Genomic DNA, 7,540 nt, shown 5'->3' with positions numbered 1-7,540 from the left:
AAATACCTTTTCACTTTCTATATATGCCAAAAATATATTGGCTAGCATTGGGGCTACCGGATTACCCATCCCTACCCCTGACTTCTGGAGGTACCATTGACCGTTAAATTCAAACGCATTACATGTCATGACCAGGTAAACAAGATCACAGATATACTGCACAAACAATGTGTCATATCCACCTATCACCTGGAGACACCACCTGACAGCCTGTACACACCGGTCATGAGGGATCCGGGTGTACAGGCTCTCAACGTCAATGCTCACAAGGCGATGGTCCTCCTGCCAGCAAAAAGGATCCAATGTCTCCAGCAGATCTCCCGTGTCCCGAACGTAAGATGGAATATTTTTTAGGATAGGCCTGAGCAACCAATCTAGATATTTAGAAATCGGTTCCATAATGGATCCCATACCCGCCACAATAGGGCGACCAGGCGGTCGCTGTATATCCTTGTGTATCTTGGGTACCCAATACCAATAGGGTTTTTTAGGAATATAACAGTTTCTCTGCAAAATTACTGGAAAATATCTGTTGCTCTACCCCTTTACGTAATACGTCACGCACTTTGTTAGTATATGAATGTGTAGGGTCTGCTGGTAATTTGGTATATGTGGATTCATCTGACAGCTGTCGGTGTGCCTCCTGTAAATAGTAATCCTTGGACAGAATGACAATATTGCCACCCTTGTCTGCCGGGCGTATCACTATCTCTCTCTGAGACTTAAGCCATACCAAGGCCCTGCGTTCACCATCCGAAAGATTCGGACTGGACGGAGGATAAATTAACGCCTTGACATCCTGTATGACCTTGTCCATAAACAGAGAGATAGGAGACCCGGCAGGCAAGGGTGGGTTTAATTTGGACGGAACCCCTCCTAAGAAAGGTGTGGATGGAGAAGGGGCTGCTGGAGTATGGTCGACCTGTGTACCTGGGGAGCTATCTTCTAAACCCATGAGTAAGGATAATACAGCCTGATCTGCCGAAGATGGATTACCGGCTATTATAAAGCCCAAAGGGCCTACATGGACCTGCGTTAGTCCCATAAATTCCATCCGCTCGCTGTTGCTGGATTTCTGCAGGAAAAATCTCTGGATGTTTAGTTTCCTAATGGCTTTTCTCAGATCTATTTCAAAGTCCACATAATTAAAGTCCTTATTAATGCAGAAATTAAGGCCTTTTGATAATAAATAATGGTAGATACATTAAATTAGGTGGCCATGAACATGTGGTTAATGACTTTATGACATGCAAAAGCCAGTATGTGGTATATGCTTTGATTTGTAACTGTGGCAAATATTATATAGGGAAGACCATCCGCCCCATGTGGAGGAGATTCTCAGAGCATGTCAGATCAGTGCAGACAGGGAAAGGTAGCCCCCGCATGATCAGACATATAAAGCAGGAACATGATGGGGATTCCTCACAGTTACATTTTGCTGGGTTATGTATTGTCCCTCCCCCAAAAGGTGGGGGTGATAGAAAGCGGTTGCTCCTTCAAAAAGAAACTGAACTTATTATTAAATATGATGCGTTTGGCGCCCTGGGTCTTAATACTCGTAGTGATGTGAATATTGCATGAATCCCTATATCCGAATATGCTAGCCAGTGTAATTTGTACTTTATTTTAATGGATGTTTGTTTGTTTGTCACTCACATTGTTTGATAAAGTTGCACACATAAAAGGAAGTGACGTACCAGTCACATGAGGGTTCGTCAAAGCGGCACTAAGCCGCGAAACTGCGGTCACCCACCTTGTCTCCCCCGCTCCCCCTGCGCACAGCAATAAAAGCCGGATGGTCTAAATACACTGCTGGTGAGTGCCTCCTTTTATCCTTTATTCATTGTTACTAATAAATATCAAAAAATAAAAATGTGCTAGTCAGTAACGTTTAATTTTTTTAGACCAAGCAGAGGGGAAAAATATGGAATCACTCAATTCTGAGGAAAAAAAATATGGAATCACCCTGTAATTTTTGATTCCCACAACTGAGGGTCCATTTACACAGAAAGATTATCTGACAGATCATCTGCCAAAGATTTGAAGCCAAAGCCCGGAATGGACTATAAACAGAGATCAGGTAATAAAGAAAACCCTGAGATTTCTCCTCTTTTCAAATCCATTCCTGGTTTTGGCTTCAAATCTTTGGCAGATAATCTGCCAGATAATCTCTCTGTGTAAATGGACCCTTATGCTATGTTTACACGGAGCGATAATTCGCCCGAGCGTACGATTAACTATTTCAAAGTAACGATTTTGTTTTTATAACGATCAGCGTTTAGATGGAACGATATATCGTACAGAAAATTCGTTTTGCGATCGTTTTGCGATCGCTTAAGCCTATCTCGCACATAGTTAAAATCAGTGAACAACTGTTTACACGGAATGATCTGCAAATTTTTTGCGAACGATCAACAACGATTTATTACCATGTTCAAAGATCAAAATGAACGATTTTTAGCTAATCGCTTGATCGTTCGCTGTGTTTACATGGAACAATTATCGCTCAATGCGACCGTTATCGCGAAAATTCGCTCGATAATCAGTCCTTGTAAACGTAGCATAAGGGTCCATTTACACACACAGATTATCTGACAGATATCTGCCAAATTTTTGCAGCCAAAACCAGAAATGGATTTAAAAAAAAGAGAAATCTCAGTCTTTCCTTTATGACCTGTTCCCTGTTTATAGTCCATTCCTGGCTTTGGCTGCAAAAATCTGTCAGATATCTGTCAGATAATGTGTGTGTGTGTGTGTGTGTAAACGGACCCTAAGACCTGCATCAAATTAGATCTGCTCCTTAGGGTCCATTAACACAGAAAGATTATCTGACAGATTATCTGCCAAAGAATTGAAGCCAAAGCCAGAAACAGACTATAAAAAGAGATCAGGTCATAAAGGGAAGCCTGAGATTTCTCCTCTTTCGAAATCCATTCCTGGCTTTGGCTTCAAATCTTTGGCAGATAATCTGTCAGATAATATTTCGCTTAGTGGAACAGAGAGAACGATCAGACGATGATCATGTCATCGGCTGATTGTTCATTAAGGTTCAAACCTAAAATCATCAGGCACTGACTGCACATCGCTGCATAGAACAGCGATGCGCGGCGGGCGACCAACGATTCCATAAGCAACATACTTTACCTAAACATGTTGCAGGTCTTCTCCTGTGCTCCTTCTTCCTCCTCTTAGCTGACAGACTGCTCAGCCAATCACTGTCCAGGGCCTTCGCAGCCAGTGATTGGCTGAGCGGTCTGTCAGCTAAGACAGGCGGCTCCGAAATGGTCCATTGTCAGGTGAAGGTCCGAGCTGAACATCAGTAGTAAACGTGTTTTGTTAACTTTTCACAAAGGTTGTTGAACTATTTGCATACAGAATTGATGCCCCTGTGCGCTCCCCCCCTAGTAATATATAGCCCCCCTGTGCGCTCTCCCCCAGTAGTATATAGCCCCCTGTGCGCTCTCCCCCTATAGTATAAAGCCCCCCCCCCCCCGTGCGCTCTTCCCCTGTAGTATATAAGCCCCTGTGCGCTCTCCCCCTGTAGTATATAGCCCCATGTACGCTCTCCAGTGGCGTAACTACCGCTGCGACCTGGCCCGCCACAAGGGGGGGGCGCCCGCGGGGCCCCCCCATCAGCCACTCTTGTGACCGCAAGCATTGTTTTGCTTGCGGTCACAAGAGGCCGACTCTGTCTGCCCCCGGCTGATGCGCTGCTGCCGGGGGTGTCGCATTCTATCCCCGGCAGCGCACGCATCATAGAGTTCCCTGTGGCTGAGACTTCCTGCACAGGGAGCGTCTCTAACGTGCGCTCCCTGTGCAGGACATCACAGCCACAGGGAACACTATGATGTGCACGCTGCCGGGAATAGGACGCGACACCCCCGGCAGCAGCACATCAGCCGGGGGCAGACGGAGCCTGAAGGAGAGGATCGACGGGGGACCGGGTTAGGTGAGTTGTGTGTGTGTTTGTTTTTTTTAATTTGCCTGCAGGGGCCATCTATAGGAGGGAGGGGGGGTTTGAGGGGGGCCATCTATAGGAGGGGGGTTTGAGGGGGCCATCTATAGGAGGAGGGGGGGTTTGAGGGGGGCCATCTATAGGAGGAGGCGGGGGTTGAGGGGGGCCATCTATAGGGGGGGGTTGAGGGGGGCCATCTATAGGAGGAGGAGGGGGGTTTGAGGGGGGCCATCTATAGGAGGAGGAGGGGGGTTTGAGGGGGGCCATCTATAGGAGGAGGGGGGGTTGAGGGGGGCCATCTATAGGAGGAGGGGGGTTTGAGAGGGGCCATCTATAGGAGGAGGGGGGGTTGAGGGGGGCCATCTATAGGAGGAGGGGGGTTGAGGGGGGGTTGAGGGGGGCCATCTATAGGAGGAGGGGGGGTTGAGGGGGCCATCTATAGGGGGGGGGTTTGAGGGGGCCATCTATAGGAGGAGGGTGGTTGAGGGGGGCCATCTATAGGAGGAGGGGGGGTTGAGGGGGGCAATCTATAGGAGGAGGGGGAGTTTGAGGGGGGCCATCTATAGGAGGAGGGGGGGTTGAGGGGGCCATCTATTGGAGGGGGGGTGAGGGGGGCCATCTATAGGAGGGGGGGTTGAGGAGGGACATCTATAGGGGGGTTGAGGGGGGCCATCTATAGGAGGGGGGGTTTGAGGGGGGCCATCTATAGGAGGAGAGGGGGTTGAGGGGGGCCATCTATAGGAGGAAAGGGAGAGGGGGCCATCTATAAAGAGGGGGGGAAGAGAGGGGGCCTTCTATAAGGAGGGGGGTAGAGAGGGGGCCATCGATAGAAGGGAGGGGGAGAGAGGGCCATCTATAGGGGGTGGGAGAGAGGGGGCCATCTATGGGGGGAGGGGGCTGTCTATAAGGGGGGCAACATAGGGGGAGAGGGGGACATCTATAAGGGGGGCAACATGGGGGGCATATATAAGGAGGCTGCACAGTGGCGGGCATATACTATAAGTGGGTCACATACAGTCAGCCTACCTACTAAATGAGGGCGTACAGGGGCCAATAAATGGCAGATTATATTGTGGGCGGTTTGGGCGGCCACAGAGCAGCAGCACATCACTTTCAGGGCCCAGTGGGCCCCTGAGTAATGTTCTGCAGTGGCGCTCTGTCCCTGGAGTCCCGGCCAACAATGCTCGTCATCCCCGTCTGATGTGCGGCTGCCGGGGATAGGACGTGACACCCCCGGCAGCTGCACATCAGATGGGGACAGACGGAGGCTGGAGAAGAAGAGACGATCGGGGGAGCGGATTGTTAGGTAAGTTTTTTAAAAATTTTTTATCTTACTTGCACGGGGGGGGGGGGGGGGGGGGAGGATAAGAGAAAGGGGACCATCTTTAAGGGGTGCGGTGGGGAGAGGGAACCATCTATAAAGGGGGGGGGGAAGAGAGGGGACTATCTATAAGGGAGGGGGGATAAGAGAGAGGGGACCATCTATAAAGAGGGGGGAACATCTATAAAGGGGGGGAGAGAGGGGACTATCTATAAGGGAGAGGGGGGAGAGGGAACCATCTATAAAGGGGGGAAGAGAGGGGACTATCTATAAGGGAGGGGGGGGGAGAGGGAACCATCTATAAAGGGTGGGAAAGAGGGGACTATCTATAAGGGAGGGGGTATAAGAGAGAGGGGACCGTCTATAAAGAGGGGGACCATCTATAAAGGGGGGGGACTATCTATAAAGGGTGAAGAGAGGGGACTATCTATAAGGGAGGGGGGGAGAGGGAACCATCTATAAAGGTGGGGAGAGAGGGGACTATCTATAAGGGAGGGGGGATAAGAGAGAGGGGGCCATCTATAAAGGGGGGGGCCATCTATAAAGGGGGGACATCTATAAAGGGGGTGAGAGAGGAGACTATCTATAAGGAAGGGGGGATAAGAGAGAGGGGACCATCTATAAAGGGGGGGAGGGGACCATCTGTAAACAGGGGGAGAGAGGGGACTATAGGGGGGAACGATCTATAAAGGGGGGGAGAGGGGACCATCTATAAGGGAGGGGGGATAAGAGAGAGGGGACCATCTATAAAGGGGGGGAGAGAGGGGGCCATCTATAAGGGAGGGGGTATAAGAGAGAGGGGACCATCTATAAAGGGGGGGGGGGAGAGAGGTCCATCTATAAGGGAGGGGGGATAAGAGAGAGAGGGGACCATGTATAAAGGGGGGGGGGAGAGGGGGCCATCTATAAGGGAGGGGGATAAGTCAGAGGGGGCATCTATAAGGGAGGGCGATAAGAGAGAGGGATAAGAGAGAGGGGGGGCATCTATAAGGGAGGGGGATAAGAGAGAGGGGGCCATCTATAAGGGAGGGGGATAAGAGAGAGGGGGCCATCTATAAGGGAGGGGGATAAGGGAGAGGGGCCATCAATAAGGGGGGGGGGGGAGAAGAGAGAAGGGGCCATCTATAAGGGAGGGGGGATAAGAGAAAGGGGGCCATCTATAAGGGGGGGAGAAGAGAGGGGGCCATCTATAGGGGGGGAGAAGAGAAGGGGCCATCTATAAGGGGGGGGAGAAGAGAGAAGGGGCCATCTATAAGGGGGGAGAGGAGAGAAGGGGCCATCTATAAGGGGGGGGGATAAGAGAGAGGAGGCCATCTAAAAGGGAGGGTGGGAGAGAGAGGACCATCTATAAGGGGGGGGGGGAGAGGGGGCCATCTATAAGGGGGGGGGGAAGGGGCCATCTATAAGGAAGGGGGGGAGAGAGAAGGCGCCATCTATAAGGGAGGGGGGGAGAGAAGGGGCCATCTATAAGGGGGGGGGAGAGAAGGGGCCATCTATAAGGTGGAGGGGAACAACATAGGGGGAGAGGGGGCCATGTATAAGGGGGCTACATAGAGGAAAGCATATATAAGGGGGATCACATAGAGTCAGCCTACCTACTAAACGAGGGTGTAAAGGGGCCAATACAGATGTGCAGTTTGTAGAGAGATGAGGATGGTGTCAGAGTGAGGAGCCTACTAATATGTCTGTCTGGCAGATTCTGTGGATTTGTGGCTCGGAAAAGTTCTCATGATGGTCCAGAGCAGATGAAGACGAAGATGAAAAGGGAAGAACTCCGATCAGAGAAGACGTCCCCTGTGAGTCACCTGATATAACAGCACTGTAATGTATATGGTGTACAGAACCTGTGTAGAGCTGGGTACCTCTATATCAGTGATTTTCAACCAGTGTGCCGCGACACATGGTCGGGTGTGCCACGGGGAAAGTTCCCCAAACTATGGTGCCCCTGTGAAACAGGAGAAAACAATGGGGGAGAGAAACCTGGGGATGGGGGAGAAACAGGGGAGAGAAGCACAGGAGAGAAGCAGGGGGAGAAGTATGGTGGAGAGAAGCACAGGAGAGAAGCAGGGGGAGAAGTATGGTGGAGAGAAGCACAGGAGAGAAGTAGGGGGAGAAGTATGGTGGAGAGAAGCACAGGAGAGAAAAGCACAGGGGAGAGAAGCACAGGAGAGAAGCAGGGGGGAGAAGTATGGTGGAGAGAAGCAGGGGGGAGAAGTATGGTGGAGAGAAGCACAGGGGGGAGAAGAAAACAGGCCCAGGTTTCA

Source organism: Dendropsophus ebraccatus, chromosome 14, assembly GCF_027789765.1.
Source record: "Dendropsophus ebraccatus isolate aDenEbr1 chromosome 14, aDenEbr1.pat, whole genome shotgun sequence".
NCBI classification, from domain to species: Eukaryota; Metazoa; Chordata; class Amphibia; order Anura; family Hylidae; genus Dendropsophus; species Dendropsophus ebraccatus.
This window is presented reverse-complemented; position numbering follows the sequence as displayed.